The sequence below is a fragment of the Anneissia japonica genome, unplaced genomic scaffold (assembly GCF_011630105.1).
Source record: "Anneissia japonica isolate Jap-2015-1 unplaced genomic scaffold, ASM1163010v1 scaffold199_len4679917_cov187, whole genome shotgun sequence".
Taxonomy (NCBI): domain Eukaryota; kingdom Metazoa; phylum Echinodermata; class Crinoidea; order Comatulida; family Comatulidae; genus Anneissia; species Anneissia japonica.
Window position 1 is genome coordinate 957,450 of NW_022686322.1, and position 17,607 is coordinate 975,056.

Genomic DNA, 17,607 nt, shown 5'->3' on the forward strand with positions numbered 1-17,607 from the left:
TATGGGAAAGCTAGAAAGCTAGTGTAAATTATACAATGTTATATTTTTTCACCAACCTATTCTGGTCAACTAAACATTTTGTTTTATGTAGTGTAAGTTGATTTGCTACGATTCCCAGTAGAGCTTCTACTAATAATATTAGAAGTAATAAACACTGCCTTGTCGTATTTATTTCGCTTTCTGATATTTAATAACGTAATCAGAAAACTCAGTTTTTACTAAGCTTTCGAAACTTTACGAAAATAATGATCAATATCATTACGTCACCAATATGTTAAATGTTGGAGCCGATGTCCAATCATCTGTCAGAACGTATATGTGTTTTACAAGAATTTCGATCATAGATTTCATGAGTGTAAAAAAAACCCCGGATAAGATATTGCTTCTTTAACGCTTTTCGTCTTCCGACATAGCACGTTTTACTTTTTCTCGCCAGCCTGTGCGGTCTTCGACAAAACTGTGTATAGATCTGTCTGTGAAATTTTCTGTTTGTTTCTTTATTTATGTTTAAGATATAAGATATTTACTAAATCAAAAATTCGGACTATGACAACAATATCTATAATATCATTGAATTACAACTACAATTGAAGTCTTTAATAATATAACACAACTTATTTGCTGGAACTGTTAAATTAACTTGCTGTGAAAAGAGAGTCGTGATTTAGAAGTTTCATCTTATGTTAAACACCCGGGCCTGGAGCTCAGATCCCACGAACATCTGAAGAGAACTTTCGATTCGGATATTCGTGTTTTGCGAAACAGTGCGATACAGACAAAAACAAAAAGAAAACGAATTTGTGGCGTGAAACCTCTCTATACGTTTTTTTAATAAATTTTAAAAATTGCATCAGATCATCGATGGAGTGTAAAACAACAGTTGTTGTATATCGGTATATACAGAAAACATTCTTGAATATGGTGTCCGAAAGCTCTTTAAAAGCAAATGATCTCTCTATGTACGCATACATTTCAGTGTTACTTTTCTATAATACCTCAGTGGTTTTCTAGATGAAATTTTAGATTTTTTTCAAATGTGTTCTAATGTTTGGTATTTCGTAGTATGGTCTCTAAGAAAAGCTGTGATAGGTCTAATTCAATTAACACCATAATATTAAAACATATGCACATGTATATATTTATATACGTATCAGTCTATCGGCCCATAGCTATTCAGTTTAATTTTGGAGATTTTGAAGTTACAGTGAACATTCTTTAGAAATCGATTACCGAACCAAACGTGAAAAATTGTTATGCTTAACGATTGGTTAAAATTATTAATAGTTACACAATTGCAAATACTGGATATCATAACAGATGTCACGTCAAGGAAGCAAGATTTAAATTCAGGGCACTGCGGTTGAACTAATATTTTCCCCATTACTCTCTCGTTAGAGTCCGGTTAATTGTAAAAGTCATTTATATTATGCATGTCTTTAAATTTCACGGCAGAGGTTATAGAAGAATTAACTCCGAGTGATGATGTCAAATCACCATGCAGAGGCTGATATAAGCGTTAATTTTATTGTGTTATAACACTTACTTTCGACGGCAAGCGAGCGCGTCGTACCGTATGGACGCGAATGTGGTTGCTACGCACTGTAGCACACAAGTCAATGATGTATCGTTCCGGACATACTGTACATTTCAACAGACAACGGGGAAGGATTATTTCGGAGCCGAAAATAATCTATATGTGTATGTGTATAATACCATTCTATAACGTACCATGATTTACTTAATAAAGTATCTTTTCAGAGATCCATTTTGTCGTTTAAAATGCGTAAGATGAGAGAGTATCATTCGATGAATTTGCAGTGCATCAAAAAAACTAGCGCTGTTCCAATATGCATGTTCAAAAAAATGTGAAAAATCAGTCGCTTCATATCGGATTAACATTTCCAACGAAGCCTCAATGGTTAAGGCGACTACACGAACACCAGAAGGGCTTTGGTTCGAATCGCAGTTTTTTCACACTCGATGATTCCTCTCCTTTAATGTTCAAAATTCATATATACACCTAAAATATAGGCATATATTATATATATATGTATATATGTATATAATATATTTATATATATATATTTATACACACAACTAAACAATTTCAATATAATAATTAATACAAATAAAAGGATAATAGAACTCCATTTAATTACATGGAATTCAAAATTATATGATTAAAATGATTATTTCATATGGTATATATACTGTCTCTTATACACATCTAGATGTGTATAAGAGACAGGTTTGCCTAAAAGTAAATTATCCATTGGCAGGATGGCTGCAATCAAAATCAAATAGGTTATAAACTGGTGTAACATAATCGCTAAGGTAACATCACGACGCGTTGGACCTTGTTATATTTCCCTGATGTTCTCTTTTCCCTTTGCTGCTATCTTTCTTAAGGTACATTTTGTTTTCTATGTATGTGTATGATATTAGGCCAAAAGTCAACAATTGCAGGGGATTTAGTCTCTGATTGGATTGTATCATTAACTGATCACGTGATTTGCTTTTTTACATCATATTTATTCACCTGTTTAATCTCAGAGCTACCGGTATATAAACCTCATTATGGGCTATTTTTAATCTAGACCTATTTACCATCATATAAATTAATAGACAGAATGTATAAAATATTGAGTTAACAGCCAGAAATAAACCCAAAGCTTTCGGACAAAACTACTGCCTCAGTAGCGTGTGTGTGTGTGTGTGAATGGTGTGCGTAATTGCAATTAGGCCTACAATTATGAATGTTCTAGCTTAAGTATCGGCACTTAAGAGCCAACATAACGATATTGATTAGCGAATTACAATGATAACGAAGTCCAATTATATGTTGAAAAAACTGTTTACAAAATACATTCGACAATGTGGGATTCCAATATCGGATGCCTATCGTCTGCATCATAAATTTTCTTTGGAACATGTCAGTTTTTTTCCATCAACTATCTTTGGCAGGGTCCATAGTTCAACACACGATATAGAAATATACTGGTCACGTAAGCCAGCATTGATGTCTGATCAGATTTTTAGTAATATTTGTGTGTGTTTCTGTGATTGAGTTTCTGTGTTTAAGTCTATTTAGAGGTAGTTGGCAAGTATTCTGTTGTTTGCTTATATCTTTCTGTGTTCCTGTCTTGGAATTTGTATGATGCCATTTGCATATAATTGATGGTGGTGAAAATATTGTACTGTTCTTCTGCAACATCAAAGAGATATACTGCGAACATAATTGGGTTTAAACATTCATTCTGAGGCACTCTACACTTTAAAAATCCCACTTCTAATCCTCTTTCCCTATTCTGACTTCTATATCTCCATAAGGACGTTAACAAGTTTTAGTTCATCCTAATTAAACATTCTAGGATGATATAATCCTCCTCCTAAGCTGTCTCTTATACACATCTAGATGTGTATAAGAGACTAAAAAAGTAAATAACTGACCAATCAGGTTAAAATCAAAATTAAAACTAGCCAATTAAAATGAGGTAATTAAAAATGATATGTATCTTACAAAAAGTAGATCACTTATTTTCATGAATAAACAAGGAATAATCAACAATTGTAAAGAAGCCTGGGATAGTTAATGCATTAATTGAGCATACATACATCGTTTGGTTTTGCTTACATTGATTGAGCATACATAAGCCTACTTCGTTTGGTTTGTTAGTTAAGTGGAAACCCTATTTTACTAGAATATACTTTTTTTATACTGAATTATATATTTTATTATTTAGTTGAATAAATAATTGTGTAAAACGCCCATTTTATTAGAAATATACTTTATTTTTTAATATTTTTTATAGATTAATTGCTCAAAGAATTGAACTGATACTTGCTTAATACAAATGCTAAATCGATATCAGATTTTGACACATTACTAGGTTTTTTCGGCATATGAAAAGCCAGAAAAATGTAGGCTTATATAATTTTTAAAAAAAACATATTATAAGTATTATAAGTATACCAACTATTGTGTATTTTAGCATAAGCACCTACTTAATTTTGTTAAAACTATTTTCGAAAATATGTAATGATGCACAAAATTAATTAATTAGTAATAATGTCAAAAATAAGAAAGTACTCTATACGCAATGGGCCCAGGTATCTGCTTAATAAAGAATAGAGAGAAATGAAATATGCCCCTGCCATATTGATAACTAGTTCAGTATCATTTATGTTATTATTTAATAAATTTAAATTTAAGTATTTCAACAGTAAATATCAATCAACAAATACCTATAACGAAAGATTTTTTTTTAAAGTAGATTAATAATTTAATGTTAAACACTGTTATTGATAACACTATATATCATGCCCTCTATCTGGGAGGACACTTTGTTTTATTGTTGATGTGTTGTTGTTGTTTAATTCTAAATTAAGAGTGTATTTTATTAAATACGATCAATCTATTTATATAGTTCATATCGCGCTATAAATAAATAAATATATATATGTCTATATATATATATATATATATATATATATATATATATATATATATAGGCCTATATATATATAAACCATATGAAATAATCAATAATTTTAATCATATGATTTCGAATTCCATGGAATTAAATGGAGTTCTATTATTCTTTTATTATTATTAATTAATATATTAAAATTGTTTAGTTAAAATATTCGATAACCTCCTAGCCTATATTACATAAGGGACTGGCATAAACTGCTGAATACCATACAATATTAATATAAGAACGTGTTTCATCAAGATATTCATGTACATTAAAATGTTCTATCGAATTATGTAATAAATCACACATAATCATGTAATATTGATATAACATTGATGCTTTTAGACATTTAGTGAACAACTGTGACATTTTTCGATAACTTCTATAATGAAAAAAAAAACAATGCCCACTTAAATTATTTAAATATTTATACTTAAGGCTTGGAGAAACATTCTATACTGAGAAAATAGTTTTAAATAAAATATACACGTAATTTTAAACCCAATTCTACACGAATCTCCAAAGGATTTCAGAAGAGGATCGTTAAGAAAAATTGAAGACTTTCAAAATGAATATCTTTAGTCTAGAATATTGAGACCTGACTAAATATATCTTGTAAATGTTATTCTCAACAACATTCCTGCTATATCACTTTCATTCTCTATTACAACGTGCAATATAGATAAGACGTACACTTTATCACTTTTATCAATTGTAGTAAATCTAACACACAAAAAAAAATATTTTTCTTACCTCTCTTTTGTATTTTGCTACGTTAAACAATAACCGTCCAAATGCCTTCGTTTTTCGCTTCTATCTTAGTGAGTTTCCAACGTCAATACTATTGGTTGAGTGACTTAATGTTCAAAGCGTAGTAGCCTTATTTATACGGCGAGCCCAGAGAATTAATTTTACAGATCGTTCTTCATGACGTCATCATGTTACCATTCATTTGCTGAAAAGTATGATCTTGGACAAGGCATTGGCTGCGACAATTGATTAGTATGACAGGCCACATGTGTCAACACATCGCAACAGTTTACAAAATAACAGATCGCTGTTTTGTATAGTAGGCGTTCCGTAATGATTGCATATTAACATAGTATTACAGGGGGGAACGTATACTTTATGTGATTTTGTGGCCAATAAGTATATTTACACACAACAAACTAAGTTCGTCATAAAACCGGACATAAGTAAACAACCGGGTTTTGTTTATCTGGTCAGTTTGTTTGGTCATCTTAATTACCAGTATTCACTTGTTCGCGTGAAATTAGTGGTCATACAATATCCTGTTCAGACGATATAATTTTGCATTGACCTATTAGCACCGACGATGATGATGATGATAATAGTTCTAGTAGAATAAAAAAATCACCATCCACGACGTAATAATAATCGCTAATTAATAACATATACAGTGTATATGTCCGTGTTATCGCCTTGATAATGACACACGGACTAAACTAATTCCTCTATGATTTAACAATAGCGGATCCAGCCCTGCAAGAAAGAGGGGGCGTGAATGTGCGAACTGAGTGAGAGTCTCAGGAAAGTGCCTCTGGTAGAGGTGCAAGGGGGATAATCTCCCTTAAACATTTAACACCTTTATTAATTATTAGATGTTGTATTTGATTGATTTTTTATTATTAACTTGGTAATTTTCAGATAAACTTTACACAATGTTTTTTTTTTTGTTTTAAATAGAGGGGGCGCACGCCCCCTCTAAATCCACCACCGTTTAAGGTAATGAAACTACTACCCAGACTAGATATTAAACATCATTATGTCAACGATATTCCCAACTTTGCAGACCATGTCAAACTTTGTAAAAATTATTAGCAGCAGCGAATAAACTAACTTGCTTCACGTGTCTTTGGGTATCAACTTGGACTAATTCCTTTACCCCTCTTATTAGTGCAGTATCTTAAATGTTTGGAAAATAATATTTTAAAGCAATCATTAATTGATGACAATCCCCTGATGGGGGTGCGGTATATTACTGAAAGCACCTATTTTACTTATGTTGATCTTTTTTCTTGGCATTGCGATAGACTGCTTGGGCTGATGTGGCACAACTGTAATAAAACATAATGACAGTCAAAATAGCATTCATCTATATTTTACTGCCATTCATCCTGACTTTTGTTTTTAGCTTTTAAGATTTCACTTCAAAAACACACGCTTCATGTATCCACCGACTGCACAATCAATGTTTGAGGTACATCGACCATAAAGGTTCCTCTTATTTAATCTCCCGAGCCCTTTAAGCAGTGTTTATTATCTTGTTTTACTGTAAAAAAAAAAATTATATTCGTTGTGATTTTACAAATTTTAATCTTATGATCGATACACACGAGACAAAGTTACATGAGTCGCGTATAAATTAGTACACATTCTGTGTAACATGTTTTCTCGTGTGAATCGTGTGTAGAGTCCCCAGTCGTTACATTAGATATAATCTTTCTGTTATACACCTTTTAGTAGACGAATGTGTTAAAACAGTATTCCTAGTAGATTAAGCCTAGCTATAATTCTCTTGTTTTTATGAGCCCTGGGGTTTATTCAGTAATAATACTGTATTATCTTCCGTAATGTTATTAGGCCTAGTACCGTAATATTTATCATAATTTCAGTTAATTTGTTATTTTTGCGCATAATTATTTATTAATATACACTTTGTATCTGTGTTTGCTGTCCTTGTGTGTACCCTACTGTAGCAGATATTTTATTTGCCACTAGAACAATAATAAACAAATAAACAGGTAAATAAAATAAGTAGGTCTATAGTATAATATAATATTATGTAATGTAATATTTATAATATCACATAATATAACTAGAACAGTCCCCCCATAATGTGCATACCTCCGCCTTGTGCCTGGATACCAAATAATTCACATACCGTGTATGGGCGATTCCATTATTTTCTTTTATGCTTACAGGTAAATTCGAAGTGAAAAAACCTAATTTGTCTCTTTCTTGGATTATTATGCACCATTCCACTAAATTTTATGATCCATTCCTTAGTTTCTACGTAATCTTGCTAACAGACAGTCAGGCAGCCCGACAGACAGACATGGGTGAATATATTATGCCGGAGGTATAGTAATAGGCCTATACATTGCTTGCAGAGAAAATAATAAATGTGTTCGTATGAAATTTCTGAAACAAGAGCTTCTATCGAAAAGAAACTAACCGATGATGATGATGATGATGATGACACGTGTGTAGGAGCACTAGAAACGCAACACCAATATATTAGATTATATCAATTCCAGGTTTGGGAATTTATATCCAAAGACCAAGGGAATCGGGATCTGTATGCTTGTTACAACGCCTACACTACTAGATTTAGATTGCAATTTTTACGTCATGACGCACATATGTAAGCACGACATTAGTACCTAACACTTCTATGGCCTAGTGTTGGGGGTGGGGGAGTGGTGTTACAAACAATGTTGTATTAACGGATACATTTCCAACATAAATTGTTATACATACTTAACGTGTCTTTCTATTCGCTATACTTGGTTTTAGGCATATATGGGCAGAGGGGACCTGCTTACAGTATATTGTTGCGTCATTAAGTTCTCTTATACATGTATAAATGGTTAAAACAAAAGGTACGCTGATTCGTTTGGCAAATTTTAGTCGTTTCTGTATGGTAGTCTTCATATGGTACATATGATACTACAAACTTCATCGACCATAGATTCGAGTGCAGATTTGGATGCTTAATATTGTCTATTGAATTAATTTAACAGACGATTTTATAAAGTTAATCCTTAACAACGTTAGCTCAAGAAAAGAAGAATTCATACAAAGATACTATATAAACAACGAAATCAACCATCAACTTCAATACAACTTGGCGCCTAAAGGAAAAGATGTGAGCCAATTAAATTATGACGTCAAAGACACGAGACCCATTTCGAACTTTAGATTATTACAATGGGAAATCTACCGCCAAGCACCTCATAATATCGCTTCAACTATGTATAATTGTTTGTCTATATATTCCAGAATCGTGTCTGCAAAAAAGTAAACGATTTAATAATGGATAGCTGTTTAGAGCTCAACCGAGACCAGACTTTCGATACTCTCGGTGTAAATGTTTCATTTTCACCCCTCCTCAGGCCTACTTTCAAGCAACACATTACAGGCAAAGGGCATTTCGAAACCGTTACCTTACTGCAGTATAATGCACTTAATACCATACGGAATCAAACAAGAGCAATTATATGTAGCCTACGGAAAGAAAATTACTTATAAATGTTTGTTAATTAGTAAGAATACGACTGTATGTCGTTTTCATTATAGCGAATCTATTACATTCAATAGTAATGTGTAAATCTCTATTCACTAAATGCGGGCATCGAAGTGCAACGCTTAAAGTTGCACTCACGAGGGACTGAGTGTTACAGTCGCACATACAGCAAGCGCGTATAACAATATGTAAACATGACCACCTGATGGAGGCCTATCACAACCAATAGACGAGAATTAGGATACTTAAATCTGCCACAAATAGAAAGAGATGAGATGATATTTAAGTTTTAATGTTTATATGTACAATTAAATCTCAAAGAAACCTATATTTGAAAATTAGAAAAACATGATAGTAAAGCTGTTTCCATAGAATCACTACAGTGTTTTTGTTGTATTGCGTAGCAGTCCCCGACGCAACCGGGAAGGCTTCTAGATTCGACCGACCAATCAGCATCACCCAAAGCTGTCGGCAATAGCGTTTAGCGATTGTATGGAAACCAAGCTTAAAGCCCCCTTCCCGGCAAAAATTTCAGTTGTTACGAAAAATCTAATTTTTGTATAATGTTATAAAGATTTACAAATATAACACGAAATTGCTAGTTTAACTGAATTTAACTGACATTCCTAAGCATGAAAAAATGTAAAATAAGAAATTTGATTTTTTGTGTTCCACACAAAAAATAAATGCGGATGAATTTTTCATGTTTGAATTTGCGATAGGTCGTGCGAAGAAATATCGTAGGCGCCGAAAACATTAGCCTACCCAACACTGCTAGGTTAGGCGTAGCCTTACCTCGATTTAGGTTCTGTTATCACATATAAAAACGGCAGATATGATATTTTCTGTTGCTAGTATTGACACTTGTAAAATATAATATTTCATAGGAATTATTTCAAATTTGTTAAAAAACTGATTCTGACTGAGATTTTGACACTTAAACAAACATGTTTCAGCCCCAATCGAATGACCGCATTTTTGCCTTCTTCATAGAATCGCGTCGGCCGACGACCGTAGGGCGCAGTGGGTGCATTCACACCAAATCCGAATTTTCGGCCTACCAAAGTGATCATAAAGTCGAATCAGTGTGTAAGAATAGGGACGTTGGCGTTCACCCCATCGAAAACGCGGTCCGAATATCGGTTCGGCTCCGATACGACGTGAATGCAGTTTAAAGGAAAGCATGAGGCTAGTGGTATTTATAGACTTGCTCCTTTTAAAATCTCTAAATTACCAGATACAAATAATATAGAGGAACTGTAAAATTTATCTGACAATTGTTGAAGGGTTTGCTCTCGTTTTAAACAAGGAAATTCAACACTGGAAAAATGTCGCGGCCCTTCTTGATCTATATTAAAATTGTACGCTAATACTGTAATGTATTTTATAATTTATTTTATACAACTAAGCAGTATAACTGGTCCACCAAAAGACACTTCAACATGGATTCTATACTAGTATGCAGAAGTCCCAACCCTTGCTTGGGGCCGCGATGGCTAAGCTGCCCCGTGGCCAAGGTCCGCTCTTGGCGGCCATGTTGCATATGAGTATATATATATATATAAAGCGCTTTGGTATCAGACATACGATCCGATTCAAAATGATAAATAAATTGTCAATAAACAAAGATATGTCATGTTGTTCAATTGTAGAGAGAAAATAACAAGTTCCGTCAATTCAAAAGGACAACGAGTCAACGATGTAAATCGACACCAGAATTAGAATAAACCACGAATCGCAAGTTTAAAAAAAAAAAAAACTGAATGTAAATTATGTTCATTTTCCCCATCTTGGTTGATCTAAAATGGATTTTAATTTGATAAGAAACTGCAATTGTTGTCTACTATGCGCACCGCAAAACCAATGTAAAGCTCCACACCATCAAATTTTAGTGAAATGCCCATATACGGACATGATGATCATCACCACCATATATGCAAATGATGATGTTATATCACATCCATATATGGGCATGATGATTATACACATCACGTTGCAGGGGCGGATCCAGAGATATCCAAAAAGCCAAAAAAGGGGGGGGGGGCGAAAGAGGGGCCGATCGAGACAACATCGACCCCCGCGAAATATTTGTGTTCTAGACGCCCGAAAATAACATTTGTAGCGTTCTGGGATATCGTCTTTTTCTTTCTTTTTTTCTTTTTTTTTTCTCTCTTTTTTTTACCTCTCAAAGGGGGGGCCGGGCCTCCCCCACCCCTAAATCCGCCCCTGCGTTGGCAAACCTAATGGAACGATATCAACACCTTAACATTTTATTTGACACATTTTGTGTCAATTGTTTATATATATAGGCATGTATGATGATGTCTTATCACATCCATATATGGGCATGATTCTATAAACCTCTTTCCTCACTATCAAATTTCATTTGATAAATTTGTGTGAACTTTCTATATATGGGCATGATGATATCTTATCACATCCATATTGCATGATGTCATATCACATCCATATATTGACACGATGATTATCTATACGCATCGCATTGGCAAACCTAAGAAGCTCTATCTGCACTATCAAATTTTATTTGACAAAATTGTGTGAATTTTTCATATTTGGTCATGATGTCTTATCACATCCATATATGTGCATGGTATCATATCACATCCATATGTAATCCATAATGGAAAGCTCTATGCACACTATAAAATTTTATTTGACAAATTTGTGTGAATTGTCCATTTATGGGCATGATAATGTCATATCAAACCATATATGGGCATGATGATGTCATATCACATCCATATATGGACATGATAATTATCGCGTTTGCAAACCTAATGCAAAGCTCTACCCGCACTAACAAATTTTATGTGACAATTATTGTGTGGATTGCCCATATTATGGGCATGACGATAGCTTATCACGATCAAAATATGGGCATGATGTCATATCACATCCTTATATGGAAATCACAGGTATTTGTTATAATAAAATCAAATCAACAATGTTACTACTGGCAGGTGTTGTAGACGAAAATGAGCGTAGAATATGAGGTGCAAGCGACAATGAAGAGGATCGAGCGAAAGGTTATTAATAAACCGAAAGAACACTCTTGTCCATGGTTTTCATTAATACAAAATCAATAACAATCACACAAAGCAACAAATGTTCCGCCGGGAGAAAACGCAACAGTAACGCATTATCGCGAGGTTTACTGCATCCTAAAGTAAACTTGATGCATCGATTTCAATATTGAAATCGATTGAAATCACGCAAATTAAACATGAGCTTGAATCTTCAAACTATAAATAATTATCGTCTGGGATATATTTTTCTCTTCAAACATCGAAACATGTCACCCTTGGCAATGAAAATGATTTCTTTTACGACAGTTCTGCTGTCACATTTTACAAAATACTACAAATCACTAACTAACAGTACATTGGGAAAACCATTCCTTTTTTAAATGCCTTCTTGTTTAAATATAAGCCTATAAATTCTGTGTTGTTAGAAATTCTATTATTTTGTATTGTAGGCCTATTTTTTTAAGTTTCATCTTGTAACTTTTTGTGTTGTTTTCTTGCTATATTTGAAAGCATCATTTGCCGCTATGAAATTCAATAGAATCAGTGCTGTTTTGCTTACGATATTGGACTAAATTCTTTCAAATTGAATTCAAGGAAAGAGTACGTGTAATTCAAATATTGTATTGCTATTGTGTTATTGCTATTTTGAAAAATAAATACCAAATGTGTTGAATGGAATCTTTATATAGTCACCACTTACCCATACTGATATTTATTATACCCAGCCGATTCTACCTAAGTAATGTCACCGAAACTGATACTTATCAAATATATAAGGTAGAATCGGGTGCAATACCAGGCATTTGGACACAGTGAAGTTTCATTGTGTGTGGAGTAAACAATTAGCCAGGAAGGTTTTAAGTATGATCCTCCAAGCAAAACATTTACTGAATAAGTGAATGGCTACAGCCTAAGATTAAACATAATAATAATAATAATAATAATAATAATAATAATAATAATAATAATAATAATAATAATAATAATCACTTCTGAATGTAACACAACCCTTTTTCCAAGTGCACTTGTGTCATCCTCAAGTTGATAACTCTTATGATCCTTGTCCAAAGCAGTTACAAAATGTGAAATGGATGGTTACAGCGTTTTGTTGAAATGAATCAAATAAACATTAAATATTAACAATTAAATTTAAAAAACACAATAAAACAACAACGCTCTCGAAGCCTGTAACAGACGCACATGCCTAAGCATGCAAAGAAATAACAATAAGCACAAAGTAATTAAGACTGCTCTAGGACATAAGCCAATGAACATCAAACATTAAGAAGCCCTTAAATGCAGCATAGGAGACATAAAGTTGTTTAATATATTTTAAATCGTTAATGATAATAGTCTAGATATTAGGTATTTAAGTTAATTTAAGAATTTGTTAATTTAACGTGGCTTCCGATTCTCTTCAAGGTGTCCCGAAAGTTTCGTCGATTAACGTGGTTTCTGATTCTCTTCAAGATAATACACCCGAGTTTTGTTTTGTTTCGTTTTTGGGGTGGGGGGGGGGGCGTTTGCTGCTTTTGTTTTATATTTTGCATTTTAGCTCATAGTCTATTACATCTATTTTAAAAGAAAGTATGGATAAACATACTGCTGCCTTATAATATTAGTATATTTGAATAATGTAGTTATTTTTGGTTTCGTTTCTTTCTTATTATATTTCATCAGAAAACAACACACAATTTATTTAAATAAATTTAAAAAAAATTTTTTTTAATGGATTATTTCAAAGGTCAAATAACGGTAATAAAACTGTTATTGTTTAATTTCATTATTTTTGAAAAATAGTCTGAATGGAGAAGAAAAAATTTACATCACAGTACTAACAAAAATTACACAAAGAGGAATACACAAAAAAAAAGATCAAAGTAAGACAAGGTAAAAATAACCACTCATTGCTTGAATAACAAGATAAAACAAGGCCTGATAAAAGTAAAAAAACAGAATTGACTAACGAAAAAAAAAACGGCGATTACCAAGAACATAATTTAGAAGGACAAAAAATGTCTATTTATTTTATTCTTTTTATTTTATTATTATTATTTTTAAATATTTAACAGTCATACAACGTGTTATATCACGACGCAATTCTAGAAAATGTGTTTTAACAATAAAAGCAACAAAAACGTATCTATATACAAATGCTTGTTTTAGAATTGATATTCTATTCAATTTTGCTTTACTTTATTTTAAAATGAATTGTAGTAATTAAAAAATATTATTGTTTTTCAATGAGGCAATATAACAAATAATTGGTTCCTTGACTAAATAAAAATTATTTTCTTACAAAATTCGATATAGACCTAACTATAATCGGATTCAGCACCCTGGTACTAAAAACACCACAGCAAAAACAATAATGTCTTTTTGTATTGCTTATGGACAAGTCAATAACTGAATCTTGAATCTTGTGATTCCGGAATAAAAGTTGAATTGAATTTAATTGAAAAATTGAATTGAATATTTCCTTGGTTTATAATTACATAATTATGTTGTTGTAATATAACGGAGGTACAATGTATAGTATTATTTATGTTTAGGCCATGGTAATACAGCTGGGGTATGCGCGACATCTGTACCTTATTGGAGTACAGTACCTACATCAGGATACATTGCAGTTAAAATAAGCCTACGCTTGTCTATAATTTTCTTTTTTGTTTACTATACTGTTGTGACTTATATCGGTGGATATTGTCCCATGATGTCTTTCTGAGGACAATAATACATATTTAATTGGATTAAATAACAATGTATTTAACAATAACACATATTCATTTATGACAGGAAGCAGTATTATGATACATTTACTATCAAATAATTCGTCGCTCACATCACGAACTAACACAATTAAATTCAATTGTGTTTAGTTCGTGAAATCAAAAAAGCGCGTCAAAATACGCGCTGTTGTCGTTAAGGACTTTTTGTGTGGTAAAGAATACAAAATTTCTTGACAACCAATACGCGCTCGTTTTGACGCGCTACCGTGATTTCACAAACTAACACAATCTACTTTGATTGTGTTAGTTCGTGATGTGAGCGACGAATTCGTCCACTGCTCAACTTTCACCTGGAAAGGATATGTTACAAGTTTCATACGAACAAATATAATTGTTGTCATATATCAATCACCTTAATTCATGGACAATACACCAATATTATGCCTAAGTCCTGGTCGTTGCATTACTAGATACTACCAACAATGATTTGATAGAATTAACGCTTTACCAATAGCTATGCCATGAGGTTATACAAACAAAAATACGTGTGCTCTGGGGAAAAGAAGCAGATTTAGGGAAGTCCCCGGTGGACGATTAGTACAACAATAAGAAAGTCACGCTTTATTAACACTCTCATTCGATTATGCTAGAAATGATATTCTGTATTTTAGATCTAGAAAATCACTGAAGAATGTACACAGAGGAAATGCTTCCATAGCCTAACTGTAAGATAAAAGCCTCCAGGCCTTAGCCCATTAAATACGGTATAATTTTCATAATAAGCAATATAAACACGCTCTCGTAAAATCACTCAACCTTCCGTCATAGATGTTGGTACGTTAATTTACGTGTATGTAGATAAATTTAATTAAGTCTCTTTTTTATTTAATTTATTCCACTATAGCAGGTCATTTTACCTAATTGTACTAGGCACAATTTTCACTCGGTGTCACATGGATGTTGGCATCTGTGAATTCGGCGCAGAGAATAAATCGATATTTTATTTTAGTTATTTATTTATTTAGCGCACATGCAACAATGATAGACAACAGCGAATATATATCACTGTCCTAGTTGTAGGTGACGATCCCTTACAACATAAATAAACGATCCTTTAAACAAACTAAATCTCAATGTGAGGCTTTAGGGACTAGAGTTGCTTTGGTCGTGAGAAAAATCCTGGAACATTGACATGAATTGAATCCAGGACCCCGAAATTGGAAGACAAGCATCTTAACCACCAACCTATTCAACTCCATCACACAGTTTGGACATTGGCCCCGGGTCAAAAATACTGGACAGCGTTGAAAAGATATCCTATAGGCCTAATATCACACGTTACTATATGGAAATAATTCGTCGCTCACATCACGAACCAACACAATTAAATTCAATTGTGTTAGTTCGTGAAATCAAAAAATCGCGTCAAAATACGCGCTGTTGTTGTTAAGGACTTTTTGTGTGGTAAAGAATACAAAATTGCTTGACAACCAATACGCGCTCGTTTTGACGTGATTTCACGAACTAACACAATCTACTTTGATTGTGTTAGTTCGTGATGTGAGCGACGAATTTATCTATTTGTTTAAGGCCTAATTCGGCGATAGGCAGCAAGCAAATGCCAAGCTAAAGAAGGCACATACGGGTAGACATTTGGGAAAATGTCCACGGAAAATTAAGGAAAGGTGCTATAACACACTCGTAAGGCCCATTGCTGAGTATTCTGGCTGTGTCTTCTGGCTGTGTCTGAGATCGGGCAGCTAAAAGGCATACAGAAGGTAGAGTCATTCCAACGACGTGACGGGAGATTATTCTCGCAGAAGTAGTGTCAATCGTATGCTGGAGGAGCTAAAATGGGACACTTCACAAACAAGGGAGATGTACGTCCATGGTTACAATGATGTACAAAATCGTCAACGGGCTTGTGGATATCCCGCATACTAATCTTGTGCAGCCTCGTCAGCCACCAGAGGTTCAGAATGCCTAAATCAAGAAATAAAGGTGTTCTTTCCAGACACCATCCGTCTGAGGAACTCACTACCCAAAGAAGCTGTGGAGTCAACATCACTCGGGGAATTCGTGAACCGAGTGTCAGAAGTTGACCTTGCTCGAAGATATTAGAATTACAGATTAAAATATAATATATATATATATATAAAAATTAAAAATAAATAAAAATACGCTTGAATAATTACCAAAAGATTTTTGTAAATATGGAACATAAGATTAAGGAAATCAGGAAGCTCAGCTGCAGCAACTGTGACCAACCCACATGTGTGACTAAACTCAAACGATATTCTGCACAGTAAAGGATGATGATGATGATGATGATGATGATGATGATAGGTAGACATAGATACAAGGATATCTTGGATTTAGGCCCGATAATCGTTTGCTTGTAAAAATGAGGAAAAAACATACAGATGCGGGAAAATAATTATAAATGTGTTTTCATAAATAATTTGTCATAATTGCACGTGTATTTTCTGTTTACATTGCCTGTAGGATTAACTTATGTCATTCAATAATGCTACAGGGAGAATGCGTTTCATGATTTAGACAATTAATACTAACTGACGTGGATAAACATAGCTTACTCAAACCACAGCGTTCTCAAGTACTCAGGCATAGAAGACCTGCATACACGCAACAACAAATTGAAATTTTACTAATAAGAAACTCGTCATTAATTAACTAGGACGCAGCTTAGCCTGTAATTAATGTCCCGGATATTGAATATTTACGTACCGCATTCACCACAGTCCCACAAGTCCAGCGCTCCGGTCAATGAATGATCACGTTGAGACAGGTCCCCTGTTTACTTTTCTTGTGAATCATGCATAGACATGGATGGACACGTTGACAAACATAGACTTATATACAGAATTTAAAACACATTATGTATTTTAAAAAAAAACAAAAAAAACCCCTTTTTTTTTGTAGTTTTGCTTGTGTGGAGCATCCTTGGAAAATTGTGGCAAGCTAAACGGGCAAACTCCATTTACGGTTTGCCCTCTTAGCGTTCCATAGAACGGTTTCATTTTTTATACATTTTAAAATATTATAACAAACAACATAAAGGC

At 33.3% G+C, this 17,607-nt stretch overlaps 1 long non-coding RNA gene across 1 annotated transcript in view; it reads right to left on the reverse strand.

The window, feature by feature from the left end:
- LOC117115051 overlaps positions 1-5,386 on the reverse strand; it is a 10,753-nt gene extending 5,367 nt beyond the window's left edge. Inside the window, exon 1 of the long non-coding RNA XR_004446480.1 lies at positions 5,232-5,386. This is a non-coding gene — a long non-coding RNA (uncharacterized LOC117115051). The remainder of the gene's footprint in view (positions 1-5,231) is intronic.
- Positions 5,387-17,607: the final 12,221 nt, after the last annotated feature.